Source organism: Pseudophryne corroboree, chromosome 5 (assembly GCF_028390025.1).
Source record: "Pseudophryne corroboree isolate aPseCor3 chromosome 5, aPseCor3.hap2, whole genome shotgun sequence".
Lineage (NCBI taxonomy): Eukaryota > Metazoa > Chordata > Amphibia > Anura > Myobatrachidae > Pseudophryne > Pseudophryne corroboree.
The window spans coordinates 322895337-322912909 of record NC_086448.1 but is presented as its reverse complement, the minus strand read 5'-3'; the positions used below and the strand labels follow the sequence as shown (position 1 = coordinate 322912909).

At 47.0% G+C, this 17573-nt stretch overlaps 1 protein-coding gene and 1 long non-coding RNA gene across 5 annotated transcripts in view; one reads left to right on the top strand and one right to left on the bottom strand.

Annotated features, from left to right (window-relative positions):
- The window catches only part of LOC134929025 (uncharacterized), a 68215-nt gene extending 64187 nt beyond the window's left edge, over positions 1 to 4028 (bottom strand). The window contains exon 1 of the long non-coding RNA XR_010178220.1: positions 3884 to 4028. This is a non-coding gene — a long non-coding RNA (uncharacterized LOC134929025). The remainder of the gene's footprint in view (positions 1 to 3883) is intronic.
- The window catches only part of ELMO1 (engulfment and cell motility 1), a 910002-nt gene that overhangs the window by 414777 nt on the left and 477652 nt on the right, over positions 1 to 17573 (top strand). The gene's annotated exons all lie outside the window — the stretch shown is intronic.

Below are 17573 nucleotides of genomic sequence, written 5' to 3'. Positions count from 1 at the left end.
TTGGACGCCTCCCTGATGGTATTGCACAATGGATAAGTACCTGTCTATATTTCTCAACGTTGAAGACACCATTAATCCTGACCAAATCCCCAACTCCATTGGCTGCAATGCAGACCCAGACTTGCAAGGAACCTCCACCTTGCTTCACTGTTGCCTACAGACACATGTACCACTCTGCAGCCCTTTGGCAAACAAACTGCCTTCTGTTACAGCCAAATATTTCACGTTTTGACTCATAGTTCCAGAGCACCTGCTGCCATTTTTCTGCACTCCAGTTCCTATGTTTTCGTGCATAGTTGAGTCGCTTGACCTTGTTTCCACGTCGAAGGTTTGACTTTTCGCCGCAATTCTTCCACTAAGGCCACTTTTGGCTAGACTGAAGGGAAGGGAAGTAAGCATGATGTGCCTTTCATCTGATGGACTAAGTTTCCTTGGCCGACTACTGCATCTGCAGTCCTCAACATTGCCTGTTTCTTTGTGCTTCTTCAAAAGAGCCTGAATATCAAAACTTGTAACCCCAGTCTGCTTTGAAATATTTGCCAGGGAGAGACCTTTCTAATGCAATATAACTACTTTGCATTTTGTTTATTCTTAAAAATCAACTATTAACTCTTCTATTTTTTCAACCATTCTAAATTTGCAGTATTTTTTTCACCACAAGCCTAAAACTTTTGCACAGTAGTATTGTTTTTTTTTTCTTAAGTTATCTTACAATCACTACCTCCTTTTCAATACCTCTATAGAGGTTATACATATGATATCCCAGCAGATGGGATGCTGGTTGTCACTACCAACAGTAGCATCACTGCGCTCACCAGGTTCTTTTCCCACTCGTTGGTGGGAAATACCGAACGTTTGTTGGGCATCCCGGGCAACAGTATTTCACTGGCTGTCAGGATTCCAGCGTCTGTCTCCTGAATGCCAGGATCCTGACAGCCGGTATATTGATATATTGTTGGGATAATTACTGACAAAGCAACAGATTAACTCACCTGTGCATGATTGAAGATATCCACAAAACATAACCTGTGGATGGTATTTGAGGCCTGGAGAGGCCTATTTACTAGGCCTTGGAGAGAGAGAGAGTACCATCCAGACAGTGCTCCGAACAGCTTTCCACAGACTTGCTGTTCACTACATAATAGGCCATGTGACTTTGTTTGCCATGTTAATGAATGCAGCCTGAATAAACAAATATGAGGAGCATTGGCGTTTCTATAATGGGTGCAATGGATGCGGTGCACATGGGCCCCTGGGTCCAGGGGGGGCCCACACCGCACCCATTGCACCCATTTTAACTCTTACCTTTCCGGAGTCCAGCGCCGGGACCTGTAATCGCGGTGGAAATCGCCACCAAAATGATTGGTCTCCGGATCATGGCGGGCGCCATGTTTCCGGAGACCTGCACATGCGCAGTAGACTCCGGCACAATGCCGGAGTCTACAGCGCCGTACAGAGGAGGGGGCCCACACGGAGATACACACGGGCCCCCTCCTCTGTAGAAATGCCCCTGATGGGGTGTTACACCCCAAAACACGCTGTTCATGCGATTGAAGCTATAACACAAGATGCAGAGCCGCTTGTTATTGTCTGTTATAAAATCTCAAAATGTTCTGATTTTTTATGGAGAAGGACAATGTCAATAGGGTGCTTCTGTTACTCTTCTTTACTGTCCATAAATTCAATGTGTTCTATATATCTTAGCAAATTCCCCATTGTATGTGGTTCTTAGATACAACTTTACATTTTAATATATACTCTGTTGCCATTTTATTATGCACAGCTATATACTTGTTTGTCAATGCAAATATCTAATTGGTCAGTCATGTAGCAAGTGTAAAATTGCATAAAATCCATGCAGAAATGTTCAAGATATTCAGTTGTTGTTGAGACAAACGAAGACTGGGCAAGAAATGTTATATGAATTTGCCGTAGGTTCATTACTGGTGCCAGATGGAGTGGTTTCAACATTTTGAAAATTTCATACATCCACAGTCTCCAGAATTTGCAAAGAATGATACATAAAACAAAATCCCATGAACAGTAGTTCTGTGGGCAAAAACGCCTTGTTAATGAGAAAGTTAAGAATAGAATGTCCAGACTAGCTCATGCTAACAGGAAGGCTACATTGACTGAAATAACCATGTGTTAAACCGGGAAATGCAGAGGAGCATCTTTGAATGCAAAGCTCATCAATTTTGAAGTAGATTGACTAAACCTGCAGAAGATTACACTGGGCTCCAATCACATTGGCAAAGAACAGGAAACTGAACTTAGAGTTGTCATAGGCTGGCCAAACCTGTACATTTAAGGGTTGGGACAATACCATCTGGTTTGATAATTCTCAGATCATAGGGTCAGAATCCAACCTGTCGTGTGTCAATTGTTTAAGCTGTTTGTGATAATGCTGTAATGTTAGGTGTTTTTTGGGGCACTCAATAGGCCCCTTAATGCCAACTGGGCACTATTGCAGACCATGTGCCTCTCTGTGGCCACAGTCTACCAAATACTTTTGCTTATAGGGAATGCTAAAACGGTGGCAGGACATGTTGGGATGTGTAGTTTCACAACAGATGGAGGGCACAGGTTGGCTACACAGTAGTGTCTCTTATACCCCAGTGTCCTCCCCAGGCTTTATTTGTTATGGTCAGTCTACTCAGTGAAAAACTCTTGCCACACGGCACTCTCCCAATCTAGCACAGTGACTTTCCCGACACAGTGACACGTCCGAAAGCAGCACTGCATTGACCTCAGCCAGCGCAGCGTGACTTTTGGTCATGTCACAGTGCCGGGTGGCGTCAGGCTGAAGAACAGAAACCCCTCCCCTTGAACCAAAGGAAGGGCGCGCTGTCTGGTGTGAACCGTCGCCCATGAACATTGATCCTCCTGCGTCCAATCTCTTACATGTTTGTTACTGGGGAGCATTCTGTGTATCCACAAGTGAGGGCAGTATCTGGGTTGGCTGTCAGCAAGTGGGAACAATATTTCGGATCCAGGCTCTCTCTCCTAAATGTAGCACTTACCTGGTCACTGACACCGTCACAGTGTCAGTGTTACACACTATCAATATGTCTGGACTCTCACCACCTTACACAGCTCCTCAGAGTGTCACTAAGGGAGTATGGCCATGACATTTCTCTCTACAGACAGGAGCTGGGGGAAGCGACGTCAGAGATTAGAGTGAGTCAGGCTGCTCAGGCAGGGCTCCAGGAAAGGAGTCGGGTGTACTTCTACTAATGTACATAGAAGTGGGCGCCCAGCAAATAGAAATTGACGTAGCGGTCGGATCTGCCTCCAGGGTATTCTGTGCTGCGGCACCGGTCGCAGTACCCGAGTTACAGCCCTGGCCCTTAGCCCCCAACAGGAAGATAGATAAACTTTGCATGTCTGTTACAAAAGAGAGAATTTACAGACATTAACACGTTCTGTTGGTTGTCACAGGGAACAGTGTGATTCATTATTATTAAACGAGAAAATGGTGGTGATTTTGCTGCATCATACTCTTTGGGCAAAATTCAAATGTCCTTCCCCGCTCCCGCCCTCTTTCGCACCCACCGGCAGCTATTTAAATGTTGTCGCAACACCAGCATTTCAGCTCGCTACCCCTGGGGGTTATCAGCGTGAAAATGGGGGACATTTGAATATCGCCCTTACTGTTTATATTAACCTAAAATAAGACGCGCTATGTAATTGTTTTTAAGTATCAGCCCCATTTTAAAGTTTTTTTTTATTTTTGTGTTTTTTTTAAATCACTTATGCAGACTACTGTATATAGAGAAATAACATTAATCTCTGTGACAGGCAATAAAAGGAAATAACATAAATCACTGTGTGAGTCTGTTGATGTTTATAATTCATGATTTATCATTTCAATCGCGCTTACCGTACATGGCTCATGCTGTTGTGAGCAGCCAGACTTTGGAATGGTTGTTTGAGCTCTATCTGCAGCATCACATTATAGCCCATGTCCCATCACACAACATGCTGAAATCTCTGAGCCAGTGTTAGCATCTAATGGGATGATGACTAGTCCACTTTCTGTGGGGAAAAAAACAAACAAAATCACACCACTTTTGTGGGATCGTTGTTTTAACTTGTATAATGAGAGTTAAATACAAAAATGCTTCTTTAGTCTAGTTTGTTCTTCTCTTTAATCTCAGCCTATAGGGTTTAAACTCCACACCATTTGCTTAATAGTACTAAACAATAAACATAATTTACACATTTTGCTCAATACTCTTGGGAATCTTAAAAAAAAAAAAAAAAATCTAATTATAAAATTTGGAGAACTAATGTATTGGACACTCTGTCACTGGAATGTAACAGTGATTAAAAAGTTTTTAATTAACAGTTCCAAAATATTCAGTCACTTAATATGAATTCAGGAAAGGTTACGTATATATCGGAATTATTACTGAAATGTGACAAAGAAGGAAAAGAAAGGATAAAGATATTAGTACTGTATATTTTCTCTAACGTCCTAGTGGATGCTGGGGACTCCGTAAGGACCATGGAGAATAGACGGGCTCTGCAGGAGATTGGGCACTCTAAGAAAGATTTAGTACTACTGGTGTGCACTGGCTCCTCCCTCTATGCCCCTCCTCCAGACCTCAGTTAGAATCTGTGCCCGGAAGGAGCTGGGTTCATTTTAGTGAGCTCTCCTGAGCTTGCTATTAAGAAAGTATTTTAGTTAGGTTTTTTATTTTCAGAGAGCTTCTGCTGGCAACAGACTCTCTGCTACGTGGGACTGAGGGGAGAGAAGCAAACCTACTAACTGCAGCTAGGTTGCGCTTCTTAGGCTACTGGACACCATTAGCTACAGAGGGATCGAACACAGGAACTTAACCTTGGTCGTCCGTTCCCGGAGCTGCGCCGCCGTCCCCCTCGCAGAGCCAGAAGACAGAAGCCGGCGGGTTGAAGCAAGAAGACGTCAAAATCGGCGGCAGAAGACTCCTGTCTTCATATGAGGTAGCGCACAGCACTGCAGCTGTGCGCCATTGCTCCCACACTAACCCACACACTCCGGTCACTGTAGGGTGCAGGGCGCAGGGGGGGGCGCCCTGGGCAGCAATTGAGTACCTCCTGGCAAAAAGCAGCATATATACAGCTGGGCACTGTAATATGCATGAGCCCCCGCCATTATTTTTATACAAAATCGTGGGACAGAAGCCCACCGCTGAGGGGGCGGGGCTTCTTCCTCAGCACTCACCAGCGCCATTTTCTCTCCACAGCTCCGCTGAGAGGAAGCTCCCCAGGCTCTCCCCTGCAGACTCACGGTAGAAAGAGGGTAAAAAGAGAGGGGGGGCACATTAATTTAGCGCATTAATTATATATACAGCAGCTACTGGGTAAACACTAAGTTACTGTGTAATTCCTGGGTTATATAGCGCTGGGGTGTGTGCTGGCATACTCTCTCTCTGTCTCTCCAAAAGGCCTTGTGGGGGTCCTGTCCTCCTATAGAGCATCCCCTGTGTGTGTGTGGTGTGTCGGTATGCTTGTGTCGACATGTTTGACGAGGAGGGCTATGTGGAGGCAGAGCAGGTGCAGATGAATGACGTGTCTCCGCCAACGGCTCCGACACCTGATTGTATGGATATGTGGAAGGTGTTAAATGATAATGTAAACGCCTTGCATAAAAGGTTGGATAAAGCTGAAACCTTGGGACAGTCGGGGTCTCAGCCCATGCCTGATCCTACAGCGCAGAGGCCGTCAGGGTGTCAGAAGCACCCACTATCCCAAATTATTGACACAGATATCGACACGGATTCTGACTCCAGTGTCGATGGCGATGATGCAAAATTGCAGCCTAAAATGGCTAAAGCCATCCGCTACATGATTATAGCTATGAAGGATGTATTGCACATATCAGAGGTAAACCCTGTCCCTGACAAGAGGGTTTATATGTTTGGGGAGAAAAAGCAAGAGGTGACTTTTCCCCCTTCACATGAGTTAAATGAGTTATGTGAAAAAGCGTGGGATTCCCCTGATAGGAAAGTGCTGATTTCCAAAAGGTTACTTATGGCGTACCCTTTCCCGCCAACGGACAGGATGCGCTGGGAATCCTCCCCTAGGGTAGACAAAGCTCTGACACGCTTATCTAAGAAGGTGGCCCTGCCGTCACAGGATACGGCCTCCCTAAAGGATCCTGCGGATAGGAAGCAGGAAAGTATCCTGAAGTCTGTTTATACACATTCAGGTACTATACTGAGGCCGGCAATTGCGTCGGCCTGGATGTGTAGTGCTGTAGCAGCATGGACAGATAATCTGTCTGAGGAACTGGATACCTTGGACAAGGATACTATTTTACTGACCCTGGGGCATATAAAAGACGCTGTCCTATATATGAGGGATGCCCAGAGGGACATTTGCCTACTGGGCTCTAGAATAAAAGCAATGTCAATTTCTGCCAGAAGGGTCCTGTGGACTCGGCAATAGACAGGTGATGCCGACTCCAAAAAGCACATGGAGGTTTTACCTTACAAGGGTGAGGAATTGTTTGGGGATGGTCTCTCGGACCTAGTTTCCACAGCTACGGCTGGGAAGTCAAATTTTTTGCCATATATTCCCTCACAGCCTAAGAAAGCACCGTATTACCAAATGCAGTCCTTTCGATCACAAAAAAGCAAGAAAGTCAGAGGTGCGTCCTTTCTTGCCAGAGGCAGGGGTAGAGGAAAGAAGCTGCACCATACAGCTAGTTCCCATGAAAAGAAGTCCTCCCTGGCTTCCGCTAAATCCACCGCATGACGCTGGGGCTCCACAGGTGGAGCCAGGAGTGGTGGGGGCGCGTCTCCGAAATTTCAGCCACCAGTGGGTTCGCTCACAGGTGGATCCCTTTGCTAACAGAACAAAATGTAAGTTGCTCAAATCAATTAGGAAGTACAATTCAGGTGCATGAAAGGGAGGGGGTAGTCTGGCTAGAAATACATTGGGGATAAACCCCTGGTGTCCCCCAGCACACCGAGCTGTACCTGTACCAAGACATGAAAGACTATATATATACATATAATAGAAATCCAGAGGTCTTAGTTACATACAGTTTGCAAACGTATGATAAGCCACCAGGCCCCGACAAGGCTCCTCTGATGCTGGTGGTCCCTAACTCTAGGTCTGGGCCCGGGGTGCAGGACCTCCCAAACCGGCAAAGGCCAGCTACCCCAGGGCAGCACAACGCGAGAAGGTAAAGTGTTAGTATGTGTTAATAAAAGGAAAACAAAAACTATATATAAAAATTAATATACTAGTGAGAGTGTAATTAAAAGACCAGAAGGATTAATAAATGTGTTAAGGGGGTGCTAAATAAGATCTCGCAGTGTGCTACCCCAGAGCAGCCCAGCCCCACCAATCCAGGGGGAACCGCACCCCAGACCCACCCTTCAGGTAAGTTAGCTCTCAATTCGGATACATTTGCTCAGATGCCATTATCATGTGGCATCATGTTATATTACCCGGAAGGGTTGTTATTATTATTATTATTAGTACCTGGGGTGGGTCTGGGGTGCGGTTCCCCCTGGATTGGTGGGGCTGGGCTGCTCTGGGGTAGCACACTGCGAGATCTTATTTAGCACCCCCTTAACACATTTATTAATCCTTCTGGTCTTTTAATTACACTCTCACTAGTATATTAATTTTTATATATAGTTTTTGTTTTCCTTTTATTAACACATACTAACACTTTACCTTCTCGCGTTGTGCTGCCCTGGGGTAGCTGGCCTTTGCCGGTTTGGGGGGTCCTGCACCCCGGGCCCAGACCTAGAGTTAGGGACCACCAGCATCAGAGGAGCCTTGTCGGGGCCTGGTGGCTTATCATACGTTTGCAAACTGTATGTAACTAAGACCTCTGGATTTCTATTATATGTATATATATAGTCTTTCATGTCTTGGTACAGGTACAGCTCGGTGTGCTGGGGGACACCAGGGGTTTATCCCCAATGTATTTCTAGCCAGACTAGCCCCTCCCTTTCATGCACCTGAATTGTACTTCCTTATTGATTTGAGCAACTTACATTTTGTTCTGTTAGTATGAGGGGCATGGATGGGACCAGTGTTTGGAGGGTATGCTGGTCTCTGTATTGCCATTTGGAGATCCTGGGGGTATCTTCAGGTAAGTTAGCTCTCAATTCGGATACATTTGCTCAGATGCCATTATCATGTGGCATCATGTTATATTACCCGGAAGGGTTGTTATTATTATTATTATTAGTACCTGGGGTGGGTCTGGGGTGCGGTTCCCCCTGGATTGGTGGGGCTGGGCTGCTCTGGGGTAGCACACTGCAAGATCTTATTTAGCACCCCCTTAACACATTTATTAATCCTTCTGGTCTTTTAATTACACTCTCACTAGTATATGAATTTTTATATATAGTTTTTGTTTTCCTTTTATTAACACATACTAACACTTTACCTTCTCGCGTTGTGCTGCCCTGGGGTAGCTGGCCTTTGCCGGTTTGGGGGGTCCTGCACCCCGGGCCCAGACCTAGAGTTAGGGACCACCAGCATCAGAGGAGCCTTTTCGGGGCCTGGTGGCTTATCATACATTTGCAAACTGTATGTAACTAAGACCTCTGGATTTCTATTATATGTATATATATAGTCTTTCATGTCTTGGTACAGGTACAGCTCGGTGTGCTGGGGGACACCAGGGGTTTATCCCCAATGGATCCCTGGGCTATACAGATTGTGTCTCAGGGATATAAGCTGGAATTCGAAGTGATGCCCCCTCACCGTTACCTCAAATCGGCCCTGCCAGCTTCCCCCATGGAAAGGGAGGTAGTGTTAGCGGCAATTCACAAGTTATATCTCCAGCAGGTGGTGGTAAAGGTTCTCCTCCTTCAACAGGGAAGGGGATACTATTCCACAATGTTTGTGGTACCGAAACCGGACGGTTCGGTCAGACCCATATTGAATTTAAAGTCCCTGAACATTTATCTGAAAAGATTCAAGTTCAAAATGGAATCGCTCAGAGCGGTCATTGCAAGCCTGGAAGAGGGGGATTTTATTGTGTCTCTGGACATCAAGGATGCTTACTTGCATGTCCCCATTTATCCACCTCATCAGGAGTACCTCAGATTTGTGGTACAGGACTGTCATTACCAATTCCAGACGTTGCCGTTTGGGCTCTCCACGGCACCGAGAATATTTACCAAGGTAATGGCGGAAATGATGGTGCTCCTTCGAAAGCAAGGAGTCACAATTATCCCATACTTGGACGATCTCCTCATAAAGGCGAGGTCCAGAGAGCAGTTGCTGATCAGCGTAGCACACTCTCAGGAAGTGTTGCAACAGCACGGCTGGATTCTGAATATCCCAAAGTCGCAGCTGATTCCTACGACGTGTCTGCCCTTTCTGGGCATGATTCTGGACACAGACGAGAAGAAGGTGTTTCTCCCGGCGGAGAAGGCTCAGGAGCTCGTGACTCTAGTCAGAGACCTCTTAAAACCGAAACAATTGTCTGTGCATCACTGCACGCGAGTCCTGGGAAAGATGGTGGCATCATACGAAGCCATTCCCTTCGGCAGGTTCCATGCGAGGATCTTTCAGTGGGATCTGTTGGACAAGTGGTCCGGATCGCATCTTCAGATGCATCGGCTGATCACCCTATCCCCCAGGGCCAGGGTGTCTCTTCTGTGGTGGCTGCAGAGTGCTCACCTTCTCGTGGGCCGCAGGTTCGGCATACAGGACTGGGTCCTGGTGACCACGGATGCGAGCCTCCGAGGATGGGGGGCAGTCACTCAGGGAAGAAACTTCCAAGGGTTGTGGTCAAGTCAGGAGGCTTGTCTGTAGAGATGAGCGCCTGAAATTTTTCGGGTTTTGTGTTTTGGTTTTGGGTTCGGTTCCGCGGCCGTGTTTTGGGTTCGAACGCGTTTTGGCAAAACCTCACCGAATTATTTTTGTCGGATTCGGGTGTGTTTTGGATTCGGGTGTTTTTTTCCAAAAACACTAAAAAACAGCTTAAATCATAGAATTTGGGGGTCATTTTGATCCCAAAGTATTATTAACCTCAAAAACCATAATTTACACTCATTTTCAGTCTATTCTGAATACCTCACAATATTATTTTTAGTCCTAAAATTTGCACCGAGGTCGCTGTGTGAGTAAGATAAGCGACCCTAGTGGCCGACACAAACACCGGGCCCATCTAGGAGTGGCACTGCAGTGTCACGCAGGATGTCCCTTCCAAAAAACCCTCCCCAAACAGCACATGACGCAAAGAAAAAAAGAGGCGCAATGAGGTAGCTGTGTGAGTAAGATTAGCGACCCTAGTGGCCGACACAAACACCGGGCCCATCTAGGAGTGGCACTGCAGTGTCACGCAGGATGGCCCTTCCAAAAAACCCTCCCCAAACAGCACATGACGCAAAGAAAAAAAGAGGCGCAATGAGGTAGCTGACTGTGTGAGTAAGATTAGCGACCCTAGTGGCCGACACAAACACCGGGCCCATCTAGGAGTGGCACTGCAGTGTCACGCAGGATGGCCCTTCCAAAAAACCCTCCCCAAACAGCACATGACGCAAAGAAAAAAAGAGGCGCAATGAGGTAGCTGACTGTGTGAGTAAGATTAGCGACCCTAGTGGCCGACACAAACACCGGGCCCATCTAGGAGTGGCACTGCAGTGTCACGCAGGATGTCCCTTCCAAAAAACCCTCCCCAAACAGCACATGACGCAAAGAAAAAAAGAGGCGCAATGAGGTAGCTGTGTGAGTAAGATTAGCGACCCTAGTGGCCGACACAAACACCGGGCCCATCTAGGAGTGGCACTGCAGTGTCACGCAGGATGTCCCTTCCAAAAAACCCTCCCCAAACAGCACATGACGCAAAGAAAAAAAGAGGCGCAATGAGGTAGCTGTGTGAGTAAGATTAGCGACCCTAGTGGCCGACACAAACACCGGGCCCAACTAGGAGTGGCACTGCAGTGTCACGCAGGATGTCCCTTCCAAAAAACCCTCCCCAAACAGCACATGACGCAAAGAAAAAAAGAGGCGCAATGAGGTAGCTGACTGTGTGAGTAAGATTAGCGACCCTAGTGGCCGACACAAACACCGGGCCCATTTAGGAGTGGCACTGCAGTGTCACGCAGGATGTCCCTTCCAAAAAACCCTCCCCAATCAGCACATGATGCAAAGAAAAAGAAAAGAAAAAAGAGGTGCAAGATGGAATTATCCTTGGGCCCTCCCACCCACCCTTATGTTGTTTAAACAAAACAGGACATGCACACTTTAACCAACCCATCATTTCAGTGACAGGGTCTGCCACACGACTGTGACTGATATGACGGGTTGGTTTGGACCCCCCCCAAAAAAGAAGCAATTAATCTCTCCTTGCACAAACTGGCTCTACAGAGGCAAGATGTCCACCTCATCTTCACCCTCCGATATATCACCGTGTACATCCCCCTCCTCACAGATTATCAATTCGTCCCCACTGGAATCCACCATCTCAGCTCCCTGTGTACTTTGTGGAGGCAATTGCTGCTGGTCAATGTCTCCGCGGAGGAATTGATTATAATTCATTTTAATGAACATCATCTTCTCCACATTTTCTGGATGTAACCTCGTACGCCGATTGCTGACAAGGTGAGCGGCGGCACTAAACACTCTTTCGGAGTACACACTTGTGGGAGGGCAACTTGGGTAGAATAAAGCCAGTTTGTGCAAGGGCCTCCAAATTGCCTCTTTTTCCTGCCAGTATAAGTACGGACTGTGTGACGTGCCTACTTGGATGCGGTCACTCATATAATCCTCCACCATTCTATCAATGTTGAGAGAATCATATGCAGTGACAGTAGACGACATGTCCGTAATCGTTGTCAGGTCCTTCAGTCCGGACCAGATGTCAGCATCAGCAGTCGCTCCAGACTGCCCTGCATCACAGCCAGCGGGTGGGCTCGGAATTCTGAGCCTTTTCCTCGCACCCCCAGTTGCGGGAGAATGTGAAGGAGGAGATGTTGACAGGTCGCGTTCCGCTTGACTTGACAATTTTGTCACCAGCAGGTCTTTCAACCCCAGCAGACCTGTGTCTGCCGGAAAGAGAGATCCAAGGTAGGCTTTAAATCTAGGATCGAGCACGGTGGCCAAAATGTAGTGCTCTGATTTCAACAGATTGACCACCCGTGAATCCTTGTTAAGCGAATTAAGGGCTGCATCCACAAGTCCCACATGCCTAGCGGAATCGCTCCCTTTTAGCTCCTTCTTCAATGCCTCCAGCTTCTTCTGCAAAAGCCTGATGAGGGGAATGACCTGACTCAGGCTGGCAGTGTCTGAACTGACTTCACGTGTGGCAAGTTCAAAGGGCATCAGAACCTTGCACAACGTTGAAATCATTCTCCACTGCACTTGAGACAGGTGCATTCCATCTCCTATATCGTGCTCAATTGTATAGGCTTGAATGGCCTTTTGCTGCTCCTCCAACCTCTGAAGCATATAGAGGGTTGAATTCCACCTCGTTACCACTTCTTGCTTCAGATGATGGCAGGGCAGGTTCAGTAGTTTTTGGTGGTGCTCCAGTCTTCTGTACGTGGTGCCTGTACGCCGAAAGTGTCCCGCAATTTTTCTGGCCACCGACAGCATCTCTTGCACGCCCCTGTCGTTTTTAAAAAAATTCTGCACCACCAAATTCAAGGTATGTGCAAAACATGGGACGTGCTGGAATTTGCCCATATTTAATGCACACACAATATTGCTGGCGTTGTCCGATGCCACAAATCCACAGGAGAGTCCGATTGGGGTAAGCCATTCCGCGATGATCTTCCTCAGTTGCCGTAAGAGGTTTTCAGCTGTGTGCGTATTCTGGAAAGCGGTGATACAAAGCGTAGCCTGCCTAGGAAAGAGTTGGCGTTTGCGAGATGCTGCTACTGGTGCCGCCGCTGCTGTTCTTGCGGCGGGAGTCCATACATCTACCCAGTGGGCTGTCACAGTCATATAGTCCTGACCCTGCCCTGCTCCACTTGTCCACATGTCCGTGGTTAAGTGGACATTGGGTACAACTGCATTTTTTAGGAGACTGGTGAGTCTTTTTCTGACGTCCGTGTACATTCTCGGTATCGCCTGCCTAGAGAAGTGGAACCTAGATGGTATTTGGTAACGGGGGCACACTGCCTCAATAAATTGTCTAGTTCCCTGTGAACTAACGGCGGATACCGGACGCACGTCTAACACCAACATAGTTGTCAAGGACTCAGTTATCCGCTTTGCAGTAGGATGACTGCTGTGATATTTCATCTTCCTCGCAAAGGACTGTTGAACAGTCAATTGCTTACTGGAAGTAGTACAAGTGGGCTTACGACTTCCCCTCTGGGATGACCATCGACTCCCAGCGGCAACAACAGCAGCGCCAGCAGCAGTAGGCGTTACACGCAAGGATGCATCGGAGGAATCCCAGGCAGGAGAGGACTCGTCAGACTTGCCAGTGACATGGCCTGCAGGACTATTGGCATTCCTGGGGAAGGAGGAAATTGACACTGAGGGAGTTGGTGGGGTGGTTTGCGTGAGCTTGGTTACAAGAGGAAGGGATTTACTGGTCAGTGGACTGCTTCCGCTGTCACCCAAAGTTTTTGAACTTGTCACTGACTTATTATGAATGCGCTGCAGGTGACGTATAAGGGAGGATGTTCCGAGGTGGTTAACGTCCTTACCCCTACTTATTACAGCTTGACAAAGGGAACACACGGCTTGACACCTGTTGTCCGCATTTCTGGTGAAATACCTCCACACCGAAGAGCTGATTTTTTTGGTATTTTCACCTGGCATGTCAACGGCCATATTCCTCCCACGGACAACAGGTGTCTCCCCGGGTGCCTGACTTAAACAAACCACCTCACCATCAGAATCCTCCTGGTCAATTTCCTCCCCAGCGCCAGCAACACCCATATCCTCCTCATCCTGGTGTACTTCAACACTGACATCTTCAATCTGACTATCAGGAACTGGACTGCGGGTGCTCCTTCCAGCACTTGCAGGGGGCGTGCAAATGGTGGAAGGCGCATGCTCTTCACGTCCAGTGTTGGGAAGGTCAGGCATCGCAACCGACACAATTGGACTCTCCTTGTGGATTTGGGATTTCAAAGAACGCACAGTTCTTTGCGGTGCTTTTGCCAGCTTGAGTCTTTTCAGTTTTCTAGCGAGAGGCTGAGTGCTTCCATCCTCATGTGAAGCTGAACCACTAGCCATGAACATAGGCCAGGGCCTCAGCCGTTCCTTGCCACTCCGTGTGGTAAATGGCATATTGGCAAGTTTACGCTTCTCCTCCGACAATTTTATTTTAGGTTTTGGAGTCCTTTTTTTACTGATATTTGGTGCTTTGGTTTTGACATGCTCTGTACTATGCCATTGGGCATCGGCCTTGGCAGACGACGTTGCTGGCATTTCATCGTCTCGGCCATGACTAGTGGCAGCAGCTTCAGCACGAGGTGGAAGTGGATCTTGATCTTTCCCTAATTTTGGAACCTCAACATTTTTGTTCTCCATATTTTAATAGGCACAACTAAAAGGCACCTCAGGTAAACAATGCAGATGGATGGATTGGATACTAGTATACAATTATGGACGGGCTGCCGAGTGCCGACACAGAGGTAGCCACAGCCGTGAACTACCGCACTGTACTGTGTCTGCTGCTAATATATAGACTGGTTGATAAAGAGATAGTATACTCGTAACTAGTATGTATGTATAAAGAAAGAAAAAAAAACCACGGTTAGGTCACTGGTATATACAATTATGGACGGGCTGCCGAGTGCCGACACAGAGGTAGCCACAGCCGTGAACTACCGCACTGTACTGTGTCTGCTGCTAATATATAGACTGGTTGATAAAGAGATAGTATACTCGTAACTAGTATGTATGTATAAAGAAAGAAAAAAAAACCACGGTTAGGTCACTGGTATATACAATTATGGACGGGCTGCCGAGTGCCGACACAGAGGTAGCCACAGCCGTGAACTACCGCACTGTACTGTGTCTGCTGCTAATATATAGACTGGTTGATAAAGAGATAGTATACTCGTAACTAGTATGTATGTATAAAGAAAGAAAAAAAAACCACGGTTAGGTCACTGGTATATACAATTATGGACGGGCTGCCGAGTGCCGACACAGAGGTAGCCACAGCCGTGAACTACCGCACTGTACTGTGTCTGCTGCTAATATATAGACTGGTTGATAAAGAGATAGTATACTCGTAACTAGTATGTATGTATAAAGAAAGAAAAAAAAACCACGGTTAGGTCACTGGTATATACAATTATGGACGGGCTGCCGAGTGCCGACACAGAGGTAGCCACAGCCGTGAACTACCGCACTGTACTGTGTCTGCTGCTAATATATAGACTGGTTGATAAAGAGATAGTATACTCGTAACTAGTATGTATGTATAAAGAAAGAAAAAGAAAACCACGGTTAGGTGGTATATACAATTATGGACGGGCTGCCGAGTGCCGACACAGAGGTAGCCACAGCCGTGAACTACCGCACTGTACTGTGTCTGCTGCTAATATATAGACTGGTTGATAAAGAGATAGTATACTCGTAACTAGTATGTATGTATAAAGAAAGAAAAAAAAAACCACGGTTAGGTCACTGGTATATACAATTATGGACGGGCTGCCGAGTGCCGACACAGAGGTAGCCACAGCCGTGAACTACCGCACTGTACACTGGTTGATAAAGAGATAGTAGTATACTCGTAACAACTAGTATGACGACGGTATAAAGAATGAAAAAAAAACCACGGTTAGGTGGTATATAATACAATTATGGTTGGACGGACTGCCTGCCGAGTGCCGACACAGAGGTAGCCACAGCCGTGAACTACCGCACTGTACACTGGTTGATAAAGAGATAGTAGTATACTCGTAACAACTAGTATGACGACGGTATAAAGAACGAAAAAAAAACCACGGTTAGGTGGTATATATTATAATACAATTATGGATGGACGGACTGCCTGCCGAGTTCCGACACAGAGGTAGCCACAGCCGTGAACTACCGCACTGTACACTGGTTGATAAAGAGATAGTAGTATACTCGTAACAACTAGTATGACGACGGTATAAAGAACGAAAAAAAAACCACGGTTAGGTGGTATATATTATAATACAATTATGGATGGACGGACTGCCTGCCGAGTTCCGACACAGAGGTAGCCACAGCCGTGAACTACCGCACTGTACACTGGTTGATAAAGAGATAGTAGTATACTCGTAACAACTAGTATGACTATGACGACGGTATAAAGAAAGAAAAAAAAAACCACGGTTAGGTGGTATATAATACAATTATGGATGGACGGACTGCCTGCCGAGTGCCGACACAGAGGTAGCCACAGCCGTGAACTACCGCACTGTACTGTGTCTGCTGCTAATATAGACTGGTTGATAAAGAGATAGTATACAATACTACTAATATACTGGTGGTCAGGCACTGGTCACCACTAGTCACACTGGCAGTGGCACTCCTGCAGCAAAAGTGTGCACTGTTTAATTTTAATATAATATTATTTATCATGTACTCCTGGCTCCTGCTATAACAACCTGCAGTGCTCCCCAGTCTCCCCCACAATTATAAGCTTTATATACAATACATTGATGTGCAGCACACTGGGCTGAGCAGTGCACACAGACTGAGTCACTGTGTGACTGTGTATCGTTTTTTTCAGGCAGAGAACGGATATATTAAATAAAACAAACAACTGCACTGTCTCTGGTGGTCACTGGTCACTGTGGTCGTCAGTCACTAAACTCTGTCTGCACTCTGCACTCTCTTCTAATCTACAGTATCACAGCAATCTCTCTCTCTCTCTCTCTTCTAAATCTAATCTAAATGGAGAGGACGCCAGCCACGTCCTCTCCCTATCAATCTCAATGCACGTGTGAAAATGGCGGCGACGCGCGGCTCCTTATATAGAATCCGAGTCTCGCGAGAATCCGACAGCGTCATGATGACGTTCGGGCGCGCTCGGGTTAACCGAGCAAGGCGGGAAGATCCGAGTCGCTCGGACCCGTGAAAAAAAAAGTGAAGTTCGTGCGGGTTCGGATTCAAAGAAACCGAACCCGCTCATCTCTACTTGTCTGCACATAAATATCCTGGAACTAAGGGCCATATACAACGCCCTGAGTCAAGCGGAGCCTCTGCTTCGCAACCAACCGATGCTGATTCAGTCAGACAACATCACCGCAGTGGCTCATGTAAACCGCCAGGGCGGCACAAGAAGCAGGGTGACGATGGCGGAAGCCACCAGGATTCTTCGTTGGGCGGAGAATCACGTGCAAGCACTGTCAGCAGTGTTCATTCCGGGAGTGGACAACTGGGAAGCAGACTTCCTCAGCAGACACGACCTCCACCCGGGAGAGTGGGGACTTCATAAAGAAGTCTTCACGCAGATTACAAATCAATGGGAACTGCCACAGGTGGACATGATGGCATCCCGCCTCAACCAAAAGCTAAAAAGGTATTGCGCCAGGTCAAGGGACCCTCAGGCAATAGCTGTGGACGCACTAGTGACACCGTGTGTGTTCCAGTCGGTCTATGTATTTCCTCCTCTTCCTCTCCTACCCAAGATGCTGAGAATCGTAAGAAAAAGAGGA